Genomic DNA, 17,120 nt, shown 5'->3' with positions numbered 1-17,120 from the left:
GACACGACTTAGCAACTGAACTACCACCACCACCATGCAGAGAAGGGAATCCTGGAAAACATAGTAACAGCTGAGCTAAATTGATATAAAACAGATCCCCCTGTTTTTCATGGTTGATTTTCATGGTTGCTAGTTGAGGAGTAACAAGATGAAGTAAATCAGTGAAGGGTTTAAACAGGGGAGTAACACGGTCAGGATAACAGTTTAGAAGGATGCCTGTGGGGGGACTTCCCTGGTAGTCCAGTGATTAAGACTCCACACTCCCAGTTCAGGGGGCATGGGTTCTGTCCCTGGTGGAAGAATTAAGATCCTGCACGCCTTACTGGGCTTCCCGGGTGGTGCTAGTGGTAAAGGACGTGCCTGCCAATGCAGGAGATGTGTGTTTGACCCCTGGGTCAGGAAGATCTCCTGGAGGAGGGCATGGCAACCCACGCCAGTATTCTTGCCTGGAGAATCCCATGGACAGAGGAGCCCAGCGAGCTACAGTCCATAAGGTCGTAAAGAGTCAGACACAACCGAGATGATTTTGCACCCAAGCATACATGCCACACTGTGCAACCAAAGCCAAAGACAAAACGAAAAAGATTCATCAGTATATTGACTGACTCTAGTACATTTATTTTGTTTATAAGTGCACATTTTGAGGGGCATGCTCAACATATTTGCTTATATACAAGTTTTGGAGACCATCTACATATGGGATGTAGAAATGTCACATTTAATATAGTCTATATGTGGGTCTCACTCTCAGAAGAGAGATCTACTTGCTTCCAAGTGAAACAACAAGTGTGAATGAGGTGAGAAAAGCACTGGGATCAGAACTCCAGGAAACACCTACATTTAAGAGGTAGTGTGCATGTGTGCTCATTAGCTTCCAACTCTTTGTGACCCCACGGACTGTATAGCCCAGCACGCTTCTCTGTCCATGGGATTTTCCGGGCGAGAATACTGGGTTGGTTCAAGTGTGTTGCTGTTTCCTACTCTGGGGATCTTCCCAACTCAGGGATCGAAGTTGAGTTTTGTTTTGTTTTTTCCTGGAGCCACTTGTATGAACAAAAATTAATAAGATAGAGGGTGTTTGTTTTTAATTGTAGGTTAGTTTTAGAAAAAATACAAGTGAAGAAATGCAGTGTTTGTTTCCCATGAATACTCTGTTGATATACGTATTTTGTTTCTAGGTGTTCTCTACTCTATGTACAAGGATTACATTAGACCTCGATTCTTCAATAGGTACAAAAAATGAAGTTACACACAAGAAAAATAAGAAGCCTTCTGAAAAGTACTTACGAAGAATGAATTTTCAATATGTAACAAATTATACTGCAGAAGCTTCAGCCAGAATTCTCAAAGCCTTCAACTGTTTAAGATGTTTACGTCCAAATCAACAATCGTAAATAGTCAACTAAAAAATGTGTTTGTTGATGTCTTTCAGAACCTAGGACATGATTTTCTGACTTTAAAAATTTTTATTTTCTAGTTAGTGGCAGAAAATAATCTATATTATGCCAAATCAATCTGAAAATTAGGAGTTATATAATGGCTATAGAAAACTTTTCTCCATATTAAATGTGATGCTGTATTCATCGCTTAATTCTCTCTAGACAGGGCAAGGTAATTAAGGCTTTCACAAAGCCCTTTTTAGAATGGGCAAAAATTACATCAGAGGCAAATGAATGGCCCTGTTGTTATTTAAATTTGGTTCTGCCCTGAGGGCCCCTGTGGAGCAGCAGGGCTGTGCACTGCAAGGAGGGTGCGCAGTGAAATTTAAAAAAAAATTTTTTGAAAAAAAAAAAAATTTTGGTTTACCACTCTACACCTCACTCTCATATAGAAACTTGACTTATTTATCACAAACATAAATGTCTAACATTAAATATTTGTGTATTCATCTTTATACTTCTTGAAAGTATTTCTAAGAATACAAAGGTAAATTGCTAAAACAATCCCTTTTCCCTTCAAATGGCAGTATTGTGGGAGTGGAAAGATTTAGTCCCTTTGTGCTACTGCTAATCTGGCATGACACTGCAGAAAACACAAGAAACAAAGAAGATAATAAATGTGAAGTGTACCTGAGGCCTCAAGCTCCTCTGTAAGCCTAGGGTTCTAGAAACTAGTTCCATCTTGTTGAAGTCCTAACTGCTATGCCTCAGATTTATTCTGACTCCAGGCATGGGAAAGAAAACCAAAGATGGGGGAAAAAAAGTACCCACTGAGATAAAAACAAGAATGCACGGTGAAAAATCAAAAAGTACACTAAAATGCATGTAATATGATCTGTGGTGATGATTTCCTCCTCCTTGATGTTTTCTGTAGTAGAGAAATACTCTGACTGGAAGGTGAAGTCCAGCGTTTGGGGAAGGGGAAAATGCAGGAATGTTTGAAAGTCTACCTGCAGTCAAGACACTAACTCACTGGTCTATGTATTATATACACTTTTCTCTACTGGCTCAGGGAAATTATTTTTAAAGTTGCCATCTGCACCTACTATGAGGCTCTTCAAGTGCCACCAACAAACAGACATGTTTCAGTCAGCACTTTAGAAAACAGGCGAGGAAAGAATCCAACTACTCTATTCACCAAAATAAACATTCCAGCAGCGGGCTCCAATATGTTCCATGAAATCAGGAAAATTTAAGACCTCTGGCATAGAAATGTCATCCTTCATGTTGATTACACAATGAAAAGATACTTCTAATAAGACTACCAGGAAGATCCCCCTCTCTCAAAACAGGCTCAGCATTGAAAATAGATGAACTGAAGTATTTACTCAGAAACAGGCTCTTCTAACAAACTGATTCATCTAGAGTTGCTGTCGCTGTATAAAGAAACCTAAACACTGACACTCATTTTTTGTTTCTTTTTCAAGTAAAAGCTGATAAATGGTGTTAACTCAGTTTTACTTTTAAGATCAGAAGGTCTATAATCTCTCTGGCAAGGCTCTTATGAGAAGTTTCAAGGGCCACAGAGAAGAAACAAGGGCATTTTAAAGAATCACTTTGGTAAAAAAATCCCTGCCACTTAGAGGATCGAATTATAAATGAACAAAGGCAATGTCTGGAAGGTGCTAAGTTTTAAAATAAGGCAGTAAGATTTATGCTGAAGGAGGAAAATGATGCTCAAACATACAAAGGCTGCAGGGTTTATAAACTCAATGCCTTTGGTGCTGAAAGGAAATGAGAGAAGGCATGGAGTGTATTCTATTAAGAATGGATAGCTGCCATTCAGTGTATGCCAACTACACTTCTATGAAGGGGTGTGAGCCTGGTGTTGAAAATCTTCTGACTTTTCGATCAGATCAATATGCAGAAACTTTCAAGTATAATCAGCCAGAATGGGCTGAGTTACAATCCAGAATGGAAAACTGATCATTGGTTAAAGTATAAGTATAAGTATTAAATGTTTTATTATACAGATTTTATGGAGGCTGCTATGGGTGCCCAGGTTGCTGCAGTGAGCCGCTGCCAACCCATGCCACCATAGGAGAGTCTCCAACACTAGCAGATAGGGTGTTTTTTTTGGTGGGCTCCAGCAACCTCCTGTCGATGGCTGTTCGACAGATAGTTGCGATATTTTGCTCTCGCAGGAGGAGATGGGTACACACATCCTTCTAATCTGCCGTCTTGAACCTAGACTGACTTTTAAACCACCAGCTGTTTAATTGCGTTGTCACGTAAACAGTTTTGACTCCCTTCAAAAAAAAAGTTATGAAATTAAAAAAAAAAATCCTAGTTAGAAAGGAGGGTCAAAAAAAAAAAAAAAAGCTATAACCCACATGCAGGCAGGCAGTTTGTGACCTGTGGACTAATCTTCCAAGCCCCAGCCTAGTTCTAATATCATACCACTTGCTATGAATAACTTAAAATGCTTAACATTCCTTAGGAGAGTCAGCATTAGAAACATTAGCCACTCCAGAAATAGACTTTGACCTAGAAATCATGTCTGGAGTATTAAGGGGAAAAGGGGGAAGAAAAGACATGGTGGGACTATACATACATTAGGAAGGAAATTATCATTATCGTCTGTTGGGCCTTACAAAGCTCAATGTTAGAATTCTTTTTATACCTAAAATGCCAGAATGGGCTGAGTTACAATCCAGAATGGAAAACTGATCATTGGTTAAAGTATAATTTCTGGATCCTGTTCCTAGGTATTAAGCTCTTTGGAAAATACCATCATATCTCTGAAAAAAAAATTCAAGAAAAACAATAGAGAAAATAATAATCACGGAGCCTGCTGACAACCAGGATGAAATATAACTGTCAAGTAAAGAAAAGTCTTCTTTGGAAATGATGTGCTAATACTGGTACTCACCAAGGGCTGTTGTTTAATTAAATCCAAGTCAAGTTTAACGGGCCATAGTCAATTATCACTTTAAAAATAAGTCAATTTGGCCAGTTCATTCTGAAAAAGAACAGTGTTCTTTTTCCTTTGTCATTTGTGATTCAGACAAAATAAATATCTGATTTATCTGAGCAATATTTGTTTTAAAAAATATAACATATCTATCACTTTTATATAAAACTCTACCCAAATTGATATGCTCAGGTTTACATAAACATACACGCATATATGTTTGTAAAATTCCAGAAGTCCAGGCACAAACCCATAAAGGTGTGTGGCCATCATAGGCTAATCATTTGCCTCTGGCAGTTGTGGACTGTTGTGAGGTGGGTGGGTCTCTGACCTACACTTAGCAGCTATCAGCCTTCCACACCCTTCCTATGAGGAAATCTTTACCTTTTGTTCAAAACGTTTGAACAAAACTCACCACTGAACAAACAGAGATTTATTAACATGATATTTGGCACAAAGGACTAAGAGAAAGTGGGTCATATATAGTCTGTCAGGCTATCAGTCATCTAGACACAAGTGAGTCAGCATCCACGGTGTTCAGAAGGTAGAGTTCATTCAGGTTGAACTGTCAATCCCAGATGGTACTGAGGACAAAAAGATGGAAAAGGGTTAGACTGATTTGCTAGTATTTAAAATTGGAATTTAAGTACCTATAATCAGCATATAAAAGTAGCTCTTGTTTCAGTTCTGCTATATTGATTTTCTTTCAAAAAATAAGTGGCTTATAGACACATGAATGGTTTATTGTATATAAAATGATCTATTGAGCTAAAATCAAGATTGAGGTAATACCAAATGCAAAATTTTCACTTTAACTATTCTTATGACACTCTACCTCAGGATGGGTGTTTCTGATCAGAATCTTAAGAGCAAATGCACTGCGAGCTTTTATACTTTAATACCAAGTGTGTTAGAAATAAAATTTCAGGGAATTCTCTGGCAGTCCAGTGGTTAGGATTCTGAACTTTCCCTGCTGAGGGTCAGCATTCAATCCCTGGTTAGGGAACTAAGATCTCATAAGCTGCACAGCATGGCCAAAAAAGAGAAAAGAAAGCAAATTTCAAATGGTCTAAATCCTGAGCCCTGCTATCTGGGCCTTAATATCCTTTGGCACCTGAGCAGAGAAAAGCCTTTCATTAAAAATAGTAATAAAATGGCATGTGCTGAGAAAAGGAGACGACCAACGGTCCCAAGTGTTTATCAGGTTGAATAAGAATTACTTTAGCTGCTTTTAAAACACATTGTCAGGAACTTCCTTGTGGTCTAATGGTTAAAAATCCACCTTGCCAGGCAGGAGACATAGGTTTGAGCCCTGGTCTGGGAACTATGATTCCGTATGCCTGGAGGCAACTAAGCAAGCTCTGGCTCTGGAGCCCACAAGCAGCAACTAGAGAGAAGCCTGCACACCGCAATGAAAGATCCTGTGAGATGCAACCAAGACCCAGTGTGGACAAAAAGTAAATATGAAAACAAAGCAAAAAAACGTATTGCCAGACTCACTCCTAGAGACCTAATCCCAATGGTTTGTACTGGCATTTGTGAAGTTGTAGCTTACTCTTTTCCTCTCCTCTCCATTCAACATGGGACAATCACTGAGTCTCCTTTTAGCCCACTGGTATTACCTGGGGTTTTAGGAATATTGTTGCTGCTAGGTACCAATAGCCTTTTTTTGGCCTTTCAGTTATTTCATCTGTATAGAGGCTAATTATTTAGTTGTAAGAATTAAAATGAGATCATATGAGTGCTCAGGACACCAAATGCACACTGTAAAATCATAGAAAGAAAACATTTCTAGTATAGCATAGTGGAAAATGAGATATCACGGTGGCAGAGTAGAAGGATGTGTGCCCATCATTTCCTGCAAGAACACCAAAAACGCAACTAGCTGCTGAGCAACCTTCGACAGGAGGATGTTGGAACCGATGAAGAAAGATTCCCCATGTCTAAGGACCAAGGAGTAGCCACAGCGAGATGGTGGGAGGGGTGCAATCACGTTTAAGTCAAATCCCATACTGGCCAGGTGGGCAACCCACAAACTGCAGAGCAGTAATCCCAAAGATCTCTCACTACTGCAAAGGTTCTAGGCCCCACATCAGACTTTTCAACCTGGAGGTCCAGCAAAGGAACTGGGAATCCCCAGGGAATCTGACTTGGAAGGGCAGTGGGATTTGGTTACAGAACTTCCACAGAACTTGGGGAAGCAGAAACTCTTGGAGGGTACAAACAAAACCTTGTGTGGACCAGGACCCAGGGAAAGCAGCAGTGACCCCACAAGAGACTAAGCTAGACCTGCTTGTGACTGTTTGAGAGTCTCCTGTGAGGCATTGATCAGCAGTAGCCTGCCACAGGGATGGGGCACTGTCAGCAGCAGTCCTGGGAGGCACCTATTGGCATAAGTCCTTTTAGAGTTCACTGTAGACTCCGAGACTAGGACTCCTCAGGCCAAACAACTAACAGGGAGGGAGCACAGGCCCATCCATCAGCAGAAAACTGGATTAAACATTTACTGAGCATGGCCCCGCCCACCAGAGCAGTCCAACAGCCAGTCCCTCCCATCAAGAAGCTTGCACAAGCCTCTTATCCTCATCCATCAGAGGGCAGAAAGAAGAAGCAAGAACTACAATCCCACAGCCTCCAGGACAAAAATCACAATCACAGAGCTAACCAAAATGAACATATGGATCACAGCCTTGTGCAACTCAATGAAACTATGATCCATGTCGTGCAGGGGCACCCAATGCAGATGGGTTGTGGTGGAGAGTTCTGACAAAATGTGGTCCACTGGAAATGGGAACGCAAGCCACTTCAGTAAGAACACACTGGTCCTAGTAAACACTCTCTTCCAACAGCACAAAACTCTACACGTGAACATCACCAGATGGTCAATACTGAAATCAGATCGGTTATATTCTTTGATGGCAAAGATGGAGAAGCTCTATACAGTCACCAAAAACAAGACCTGGAGCTGACTGTGGCTCAGATCATGAGCTCCTTGTTGCAAAACTCAGACTTAAATTGAAGACAGTAGGGGAAACCGCTGGACTATTTAGGTATGACCTAAATCAAATCCCTTGATTAGACAGTAGAGGTGATGAATAGATTCAAGGGACTAGATTTGGTAGACAGAGTGCCTGAAGAACTATGGACAGAGGTTTGTAACACTGTTCAGGAGGTGGTGACCAAAAACATCCCAAAGAAAAAGAAATGCAAGAAGGCAAAGTGGTTGTCTTAGGAGGCCTTACAAATAGCTGAGAAAAGAAGAGAAGCAAAAGGCAAAGGAGAAAAGGAAAGATATACCCAACTGAATGCAGAGTTCCAGAACAGCAAGGAGGGGTAAGAAAGCCTTCTTAAGTGAACAGTGCAAAGAAATAGAGGCAAACAATAGAGTGGGAAAGACTAGAGATCTCCAAGAAAATTGAAAATATCAAAGGAACATTTCCCGCAAGGATGGGCACGATAAAGGACGGAAATGGTAAGGACCAAACAGAAGCAGAAGAGATTAAGAAGAGGTGGCAAGAATACACAGAAGAACTATACAAGAGTTCTTAATGACCCAGATAACCACAATGATGTGGGTGCTCACCTAGAGCCAGACATCCTGGAGTGTGAAGTCAAACAGCTCAGCTGGAATTCTGTCACCTCCACTAGCTTTGTTGGTAGTGGTGCTTCCTAAGGCCCACTTAGCTTCACACTGCAGGATGTCCAGCTCTAGGTGAGCGAGCACACCTTCGTGTTTCTTTGGATCATTAAGACCTTTTCTGTATAATTCTTCTGTGTATTCTTGCCACTTTTTAACATCTTCTGCTTCTATTAGATATTTACCATTTCTGTCCTTTACTGTGCCCGAATTTGGATGAAATTCCTTTGATATTTCCAAAGAAATATCAATAGATTGATATTTATATGAAATATCAATAATTGATAGATTCTTGAACAGATCTCTAGTCTTACCCTTTCTGTGGTTTTCCTCTATTTCTTTGTATCATTCACTGAAGAAAGGCTTCTTGTCTCTCATTACTCGTCTCTGGAACTCTGCATTTAGTTGGGTGTACCTTTCCTTTTCTCCCTTGCTTTCAATTCTCTTCTTTCCTCAGCTACTTGTAAGGCCTCCTAAGACAACCACTTTGCCTTCTTGCATTTCTTTTTCTTTGGGATAGTTTTGGTCACCACCTCCTGTACAATGTTACAAAGCTCTGTCCATAGTTCTTCAGGCACTCTGTCCCTGAAACTATTTATCACCTCCACTGTCTAATCATAAAGGATTTGATTTAGGTCATACATGAATGGCCTAGTGTTTTTCTCTGAAAGTGAAAGTGTTAGTCGCTCAAACGTGTCTAATTCTTTGCATCCCCACAGCCAGCCAAGTTCCTCTGTCCATGGAATTCTCTAGGGAAGAATACTGGAGTGGGTAGCCATACCCTTCTCCAGGGGATCTTCCTACCCAGAGACTGAAGCCAGGTCTCCTGCACTGCAGGCAATTCTTTACCATCTGAGTCACCAGGGAAGCCCCGGTGGTTTTCTCTACTTTCTTCATCTAAGCCTGAATTTTGCAATAAATAAGGAGCTCATGATCTGAGCCACAGTCAGCTCCAGGTCTTGTTTTTGCTGACTGTATGGAGCTTCTCCATCTTCAGCTGCAAAGAATATGATCAATCTGATTTTAGTGTTGACCATCTGATTTTAGCAACCAAGAGCATTGACAATTCACTGCAGCCTTTTCTCAAGTGAGCTAAGGTAGTGGGGTGGGCGTGTAGTAAACAAGGGCTGCTTTTTTAGTTCCATGATCTCCAGGTTGTATCATTTGATGACTTAGTAGAGAGAACTCCTTCATTGGAGAAGTTCGTTGCATTTCTCGCTGAGAAATGGGGCTGACTGGTAGAGGAACTGGCTAAAACTTTGCTGTGCTGTGCTGTGTCTGACTCTTTGCAACCCCATGCACTGTAACCCACCAGGCTCTTCTGTCCATGCAGATTCTCCAGGCAAGAATACTGGGTGACCATGACCTCCTCCAGGGGATCTTCCCAACCCAGGGATGGAACCCAGGTCTCCTGCATTGCAGGAGGATTCTTTACTGTCTGAGCCACCAGAAAATGAATAAGCTATCAGTTCTTACTTATTGCTGGGATAGGATCATACAGGACCCTGCCATTTCCCACATATACCTGAAAAAGCAATCAGGTAGTTTGGGAAATGTAGGACAGGCCAAACAAAATTAGCCTATCAATTGGCAGCTTTTGACCTAAAACATTTTCTAACCCTAATCAGAGTATTAAGCAAAGTATCTTTGATATGGTGCTGTTCTTGGTGCTGCTAAACACCAAAGTTGGTGTCTTAAAGTATATACTATGAAATATGTACTATATATTATATAGAATGATTGGTAATGGTAACATGGGCTCTGAAATTTAGCTGCTGCTGCTGCTGCTAAGTCGCTTCAGTCATGTCCGACTCTGTGCGACCCCATAGATGGCAGCCCACCAGGCTTCCCCATCCTTGGGATTCTCCAGGCAAGAACACTGGAGTGGGTTTCCATTTCCTTCTCCAATGCATGAAAGTGAAAAGTGTAAGTGAAGTCGCTCAGTCGTGTCCGACTCTGTGCGACCCCATAGACAGCAGCCCACCAGGCTCCTCCATCTATGGGATTTTCCAGGCAAGAGTGCTGGAGTGGGGTGCCATTGCCTTCTCCACTAGAATTTAGCTAGTCAGATTCAAATGACAACTACACAGTTATTAGCGATGTTATTCTACTTTTGGCCGTTCAGCTGCCTAACGTTTGTCCTTTTGTTGTAAGAATTACAAGAGATCTTATGAGTGTTAAGGGCTTCCCCAGTGGCACAGTGGTAAAGAATCCTCCTGCCAATGCAGGAGGCCCAAGGACACCGGTTTGATCCCTGGGTCAGGAAGATACCCTGGAGTAGGAAATGGCAACACACACTAGTATTCTTGCCTGGAAAATTGCATGGACAGAGGAGCCTGGCGGGCTACAGTCCACGGAGTCACAAGGAGTCACACATGACTGAGTGACTGAGCATACAGACACGCACTCGAGCGCTTAGACCCCAACCAGCAGAGTAATGTGTTGGTCATTTTTAACATTCCAAAGCCAAGATGTCAAAAGGAGGTGACACACAGCTGGACTCACTGGTCCTGTCCAAGGAAGGAACAGAAAGCGCTGCAGAGGGCAGAGCTAAAGCCAAAGCAGGATCTTCAAATGGTTATGCATCCTGTTTTAGTTCTGAAATTAAACCCAAATAAGGAGTTCCCCATGGCTTAATGGTTACTATTCCAGACAGTCACTGCCATTAGTCTGGGTTCAATCCCTGGGCAGGGAGCTAAGATCACATAAACCACATGGCACAGCCAAAAAAAGATTACAAGAAAAAGAGAGCTAAATGAGAAAGGACAACATAGAGAACAAAATTCCCATAACTTCTATGGTAGTACTTATAGTATTCAGTTCCTGTTGAGACAGACAGGGGAAGCTTGCAACACAGAAAAGGAAAATTCTAGTGACACCTCTGGAACAAATCAAGTGCTGACTTAGCTTCTCCTGCCCTGTGTTTGGTGACAGTCCTAGTAGTTTACTGTTTCTGAGCTTTGCCCTTGTATTTATATCTGGTCTCCAGAAATGTTTTCATCTCTAAGCTAAACAATTTTGGTTTCTCTTTTCAAATACACACACTTTTTATTGGCAGCATATACAGGATATAGAAGCCTATGTCAATGGTGAGACAAGACTACAGACAGAACAGTGTTCCACTTAGAGTGGAGAAAGGCAGAAGGACAATTATCTTTCAACTTTAAATATGGTAATGATGTCATCTTTAGCAATGGCAAAACTAAATTGGTGACAGAGATTAGTGTTTGGTGTCAACAATTCACCAAGTCTTCCGGGAACTAAACCTATGTTGAGCCTTGAACAGCATGAATTTGAACCCCGTGAGTCTCCTCATACAGGGATTTTTTTTTCAATGGTAAATATGACAGAAATACATGATCCCAGACAGGGTGAATCTGAGAATGCGGAACCACAGATTTGGATGAACGCTGGACATGGAAGGCCAAGTGTAAACATGAAGAGCTGACTATAAATTACATGCAGATTTTTTATTCCATGGAAGGTCGACATCCCTAACCCCTCTATGTCTGGAGATCAACTGTATACCTCTACAGCTTCTAAAGAGAACATCATTAACAGTATGAGTCTAATATGTCAATACAGGTGGTAATTGATGTTTCAGTATTTCAAAGTTGGTGTGTGTGTGCGCTCACTCAGTTGTGTCCGACTCTTTGTGACCCTTTGGACTGCAGCCCGGCAGGCTCCTCTGTCCATGGGATTTTCCCAGCAAGAATACTGAAGTAGGTTGCCTTGCCCTCCTGCAGGAGATCGTCTCGACCAGGAATTAAACCTGAGTCTTCTGCGTCTCCTATGTTGCAGGAGGATTCTTTACTGCTGGGCCACCAGGGGAAAGTAGCTCAGCTGTGTCTGAGCTTTGTGACACCGTGGACTGCAGCCTGCCAGGCTCCTCTGTTCATGGAATACTGGAGTGGGTTGCCATTTCCTTCTCCAGGGGATCTTCCTGACCCAGAGATTGAACCCGGGTCTCCCTCACTGCAGGCAGATTCTTTACCACCTGAGCCATCAGGGAATCCCCACAAACTGAGCTTACATATTGTTAAATGTCAGTAAAAGTTCGTTGTAACCACTCCTAAAACCACTAGCAGGACCTCACAGGAACCAAAACACAGCTCTTCCCCATCCCTGTTAATTCCCAGTACACTGTAGCAGCACAGTTTTATGGAGAACAAGGACCAACTTACATAAAGTACAATTGTGTATCCTTAAACATTTCACACAAGCAGCGTGCACACGCTGGCACTGGGAGCTGTCAGCTCTAAGCATTGTTTACTGCACCCAGAGTAGTGGCTGCGTAGAGAGTGCACTTTCCATGTGAGAGCATCGATGGAATATAGGGTGGGAGCGTTGTTAACACTGTAAAATACTACACACAGAGTGATATAAACTGCCGTTTAACCAGGAAGAAATTTTCATCATTGCAAGTCACATACATAACTTCTAAAAGAAAACTAGCAGCTTTTACCTGGGCTTCTAAGTATTTGTGAATCTGAGACTGACTGGACCCACTCAAACTCCTGGCAAAGGTAAATGTTAGTGTACCACCTTTACAAAGAATTTTGTCAACACGGCCCTCACCTACTGAGGCCAGACGAGAGCTTAAGAGGTCAGTCCCCGGTATCTCCAGAGTGCCCTTGTGAACAGCTTAGGGGATGATGGTAGGGGAGAGGGAGGAACGGTTGGGGAATTTGTCTCTCATGATGCTGTGCTACGTCACTGGAGGGGCTGAGGTAAAGGTACGGTCAGTGGAACACAGAAGTTTACCCTTGAAGCCGTGCAAACGACAGTCCATTCAGTCTGTGCTTTAGACTGTGTACAAAGTACTAGAAACAATGCCTTTAGGGGCTCAGGTGGACAGAGAACGTCAAGCAACAGGCACTCCAGAAGGAAGACACCAGAAATGCAGTCCTTCAGTTGCATTCCCATTACTGTTCTCACCAAGTCAGTGGCTACAAAAGACCTGGTTATTTATCTCCACTGGACAATGTGACTTGGTTTGAGATAATCACATGGTCTCAGGCTCCACAAGCGAAAATGTCAGAAGTGGCTAAAGAGCAGCAGCTCCATGCTGAAGGGACCCATTTCCTCTGACTCCAGAGCTCCACCATCTGGTCTCAAAGTTTTTCCCTCTGAGGGAATGGCTGAAGAGAGGTAGCCCAGTGTAACCCTGCAGAGAGAACTTGGCAACCAGTGACACCAAAGCACTCGCTGAGAGGGAGCGGGCTTTCCAACGCTTACATCCAGAGCTCCTGAGATTGCCTGGCAAGTCGTCTTGGGCATGCTTCAGAAAAACATGACGATTCTAGAAGTTGTATTTTAGGAATAAAACAGATGGTTCTTCTTTCAGGTTTTTTCTCCTCACTCCAAAGTCTCTTGAGAACATCAGTTCATAAATGCTACCATCTTTTTCTATCACTACCCCCCTGGAGGAGGAAGGGGAAGGTTTCCCAACTCTTAATTGCTCAAGAAGAAATACCATCAAGAGAGCTCTGTACATGAGAGTACATCAAGAGAGCTCTGTAACCTGAGAGTCATTAAAATCAGGACTCCCAAGAACATTTCAGTAAGCTCTCAATCTCTGAGGGAAATCATCAGAGTGATTTTCAGAAGAGATTAGTGTTAGTCACCACGACCACAAGTGAGTTTTACCATCTGTCCATTTATCATCTTAATGCTTTCTCACCCCTCTTAAATTCCACTGAGAAATTTAAAGTGAATATAAGTTTAAAAAATCCTGAATGTGATAGATGAAGATTATCTCATAATTAAACATAATATGAATCAAACTACTCTAATTGAGATTTTATTTTTATAATAAAAATAATTCAAAGGATGTGTATAAGGAAAGTATTTCTCAGCCCTTTATTTTTTTGCTGTATACTTTCTATTTTTTTCAAACTTTAAACTTTTTGTTTTGTATTGGGATATAGCTGATTAACAATGTTGTGGAGGGGGGCAGTGAACAGCGAAGGGACTCAGCCATACATATACATGCGTCCATTCTCCCCCAGATCCCTCTCCCCTGCAGGCTGGCACATAACATTGAGTAGAGTTCCATGTGCTATCCAATAGGTCCTTTGTTGGGTATCCATTTTGAATATAGCAGTGTGTACATGACCATCCTAAACTCCCTAACTATCCCGTCCCCCCAGCAACCACAAATTCGGTTTCTAAACCTGTGAGTCTCTTTCCGTTTTGTAAGCAATTCATTTGTATTTTTTCTTTTTAGATTCCATATATAAGGAATGTCATACAATATTTCTCCTTCTCTGTCTGACTTACTTCATTCAGTAAGACACTCTCCAGGTTGATCCATGTTGCTGCAGATGGCATTATTTCATTCTTTTAATGGCTTCTCAGCCTTTTAAATCCATTATCTTTAGATAAGCAAAACGTGCATACCTATTTCGTAAATTGTATTATGAAAAATGCATTGTATTTTCCAAACATGTTTTTTTAACATGAGTCAGTCTGGTTAAGAATCAGGCATAGCGGATTATCTCCCATAAAGATAAAACAAGTTGACCCTGGGACAGTGAAAATGTTCAGCATCGTTTGAGAGCAGCAGATGTCAAGTTGTCAGAGATCCTATCTAATCCAATTCCCATGTTAGAAGCTTAGGAAGAAAAATAATGCTACCTTCCAAAAAATATATGAAACAAAGCCTTTCCCAACAAACAGCCGAGTCCTAAATGCAGCCTGTGCAACAGCACATACCTTTGGCTATGTTCACACAGTGAACCATAGAAACACTGGCTCTGACGGCTACCTGTGAACAGCGTTTACTTAGTACGGCCACTGGTGGCTTCTTCGGTCAGCAGGACTTTAGAGACGCTTACCGTGTGCCCACAGTCCAGGAAGGACATGCCCAGTGCAATGAAACATTGCCAACCCTGGAAGAGAAAATATGGTTGGTCATCATTCGCTGACCCGTCTGGAGAGCCCACTTACCCCCCTCATCGCCCAGACTGCACTGCTCAGATGCAAAATTCTTTGTTGTACTAATTTCAATACTCAGCTCCCTCTGTTCCTACTGCTTTGCATTTGTTTCTTTTATCTGACTGGGAGAGGTCCCTGAAGACCACTTTTTTTCAGTCCCACACCATTCTTCACAGTATGGGTAATGACTGACTGGCTAAGAACAACTGTGATAGTCTTCTGAACAAAAGAGTAGTATAGTAATTCATTCTAGAATCGATCCTCAGCCTTAAAACTGGGTCTTCAACAATTTCTATAGCCTCTGGCTAACTGAGAACACCTGAGCACCTTCATAACCAATCCGCATACAAGAAGGATCCCCTTAACTTCTACAGAAACTTCTTTTTGGCCATGCTGCCTAGCTTGTAGGATAGGATCTCAGTTCCCTGACTAGGAACTGAACCTAGGACTTTGAAGCAGAAGTCCGAAATCCTAACCACTAAGCAACCAGGAGATGTCCTACAGCAAATTGTAAAAACAATTTCTGTCAAGGCCATACTCGGTTATTTAGGATTCATAGATTGAGGGCAGGAGGAGAAGGGGGTGACAGAGGATGAGATGGTTGGATGGTATCATCAACTCAATGGACATGAGTTTGAGCAAACTCCAGGAGATAGCAAAGGACAGGGAAGCCTGGCATGCTGTAGTCCATGGGGTTCCAAAGAGTAGGACACAACTTAGCAACCGAACAGTAACAACCGTCCCTAAATTATAGAGTCAGCTTAATCTAAGTGTACCCATGGTTTACCGGGCAAGAAAAAAGAAGAGATGTATCTATCCAAGACATAATTTCTCAGTATTCACTAAAATGTTTTCGCAATCAAGACATTGTCTGCGGCAGACAATGACATGGGGACTAGGTAAATGTTACAAAGACGAGCAGGGCATTTCCACCCTACTGCCTTGCCATTCTTTGTAGTAGTCCCTAATCCTCAACCCTGTGTTGTTTTAGAGAAACCTGCATAGAAAAGGGAGGTGGATGTGTTGTTGCTATAGCTACTTTTCATTGATATAAATAATATTACAGAAGAATTGGAAAATAGAGAAAAGAATATTTCCATAATCCCATAATCAAAGGCAACTACTATTACTATTTTTATATAATTTACTCTAGACTTTTGATAATTTTTTTATTATCTAGGTTCACATAATTCTCCATTCTTTTTCTATGGAGCACTATGTTTTACAACCACCATTTTTAATAATTCAGTGAGAGTTTATCACTATTTACCTGTGTCATCATTGGACAGCTATTATGTAGTAGAGCTGGGCAGGGCTGTGAACCCATATGTGCTGCCCTCCAAGATTTGAAATCACACAACACAGCTCCCTTCTCCAACCCCATCTTGTACCACTCTCTACTTTTACATGGCTGATCTTCTTCAAGTTCTTCAAACATACTACACTCTCTGGTTAGGAATTATTAGAATGGAAATCAGACAGAATGAGAGAAATAGAAAAATGACAGCTCTCAGGAACCAGGGGAAATTTATGGCTAAAAATATTCTTTAGTCACAGCTGATTTAACAATTTCATGTAAATTGTGTCAATAACCTGAAGATAGATTGGTAAGTGCTCTTTGGGATCCTTTCTCTTCTGAGCATTAGCCCCACCTCAACCACCCCTGCCCCTCCCAGCTGGACTTACCAAGTAAAACACAAAGCTCAGATAAGCTACGCTGACCACTGCAGCCACCACGTACAATGCCACATTCCCTAAACCCTGGACATAAACCACGACAAAGTACATGTTGATGGAACAGACGACAAGGACTATGATACCGCCTGCGATCCTCCAGCCCCTGTCAAAAGAATCAGCATAGTTACTGGTAGAATAGTCCACCCTGTCCACAAACAGAAAAGGACACTGTGCCTTTTGAGGTCACAAGACAGGAGTAAGGGGCATTTCAAAATAAACTGAAAAGTGCTTCTTTTGTCCCAGATTAGATTAAATGAGCAAAAATTACACAATGATAGGGAGAAAGAGGAAAAAAAAAAAAAACCACTATCAAATAATCCGTATCATCAGTTCAGTTCAGTCGCTCAGTCGTGTCCAACTCTTTGCGACCCCATGAATCGCAGCACGCCAGGCCTCCCTGTCCATCACCAACTCCCGGAGTTCACTCAGACTCATGTCCATTGAGTCTGTGATG

At 41.8% G+C, this 17,120-nt stretch overlaps 1 pseudogene; it reads right to left on the bottom strand.

Moving 5' to 3' along the window:
* Positions 4,307 to 17,120, bottom strand: part of LOC102191209 — a 32,444-nt pseudogene continuing 19,630 nt past the window's right edge.

Source organism: Capra hircus, chromosome 5, assembly GCF_001704415.2.
Source record: "Capra hircus breed San Clemente chromosome 5, ASM170441v1, whole genome shotgun sequence".
Classification (NCBI taxonomy): domain Eukaryota; kingdom Metazoa; phylum Chordata; class Mammalia; order Artiodactyla; family Bovidae; genus Capra; species Capra hircus.
Note: the sequence above shows the minus strand (reverse complement) of the source record. Positions and strands in the feature narration are given on the sequence as shown.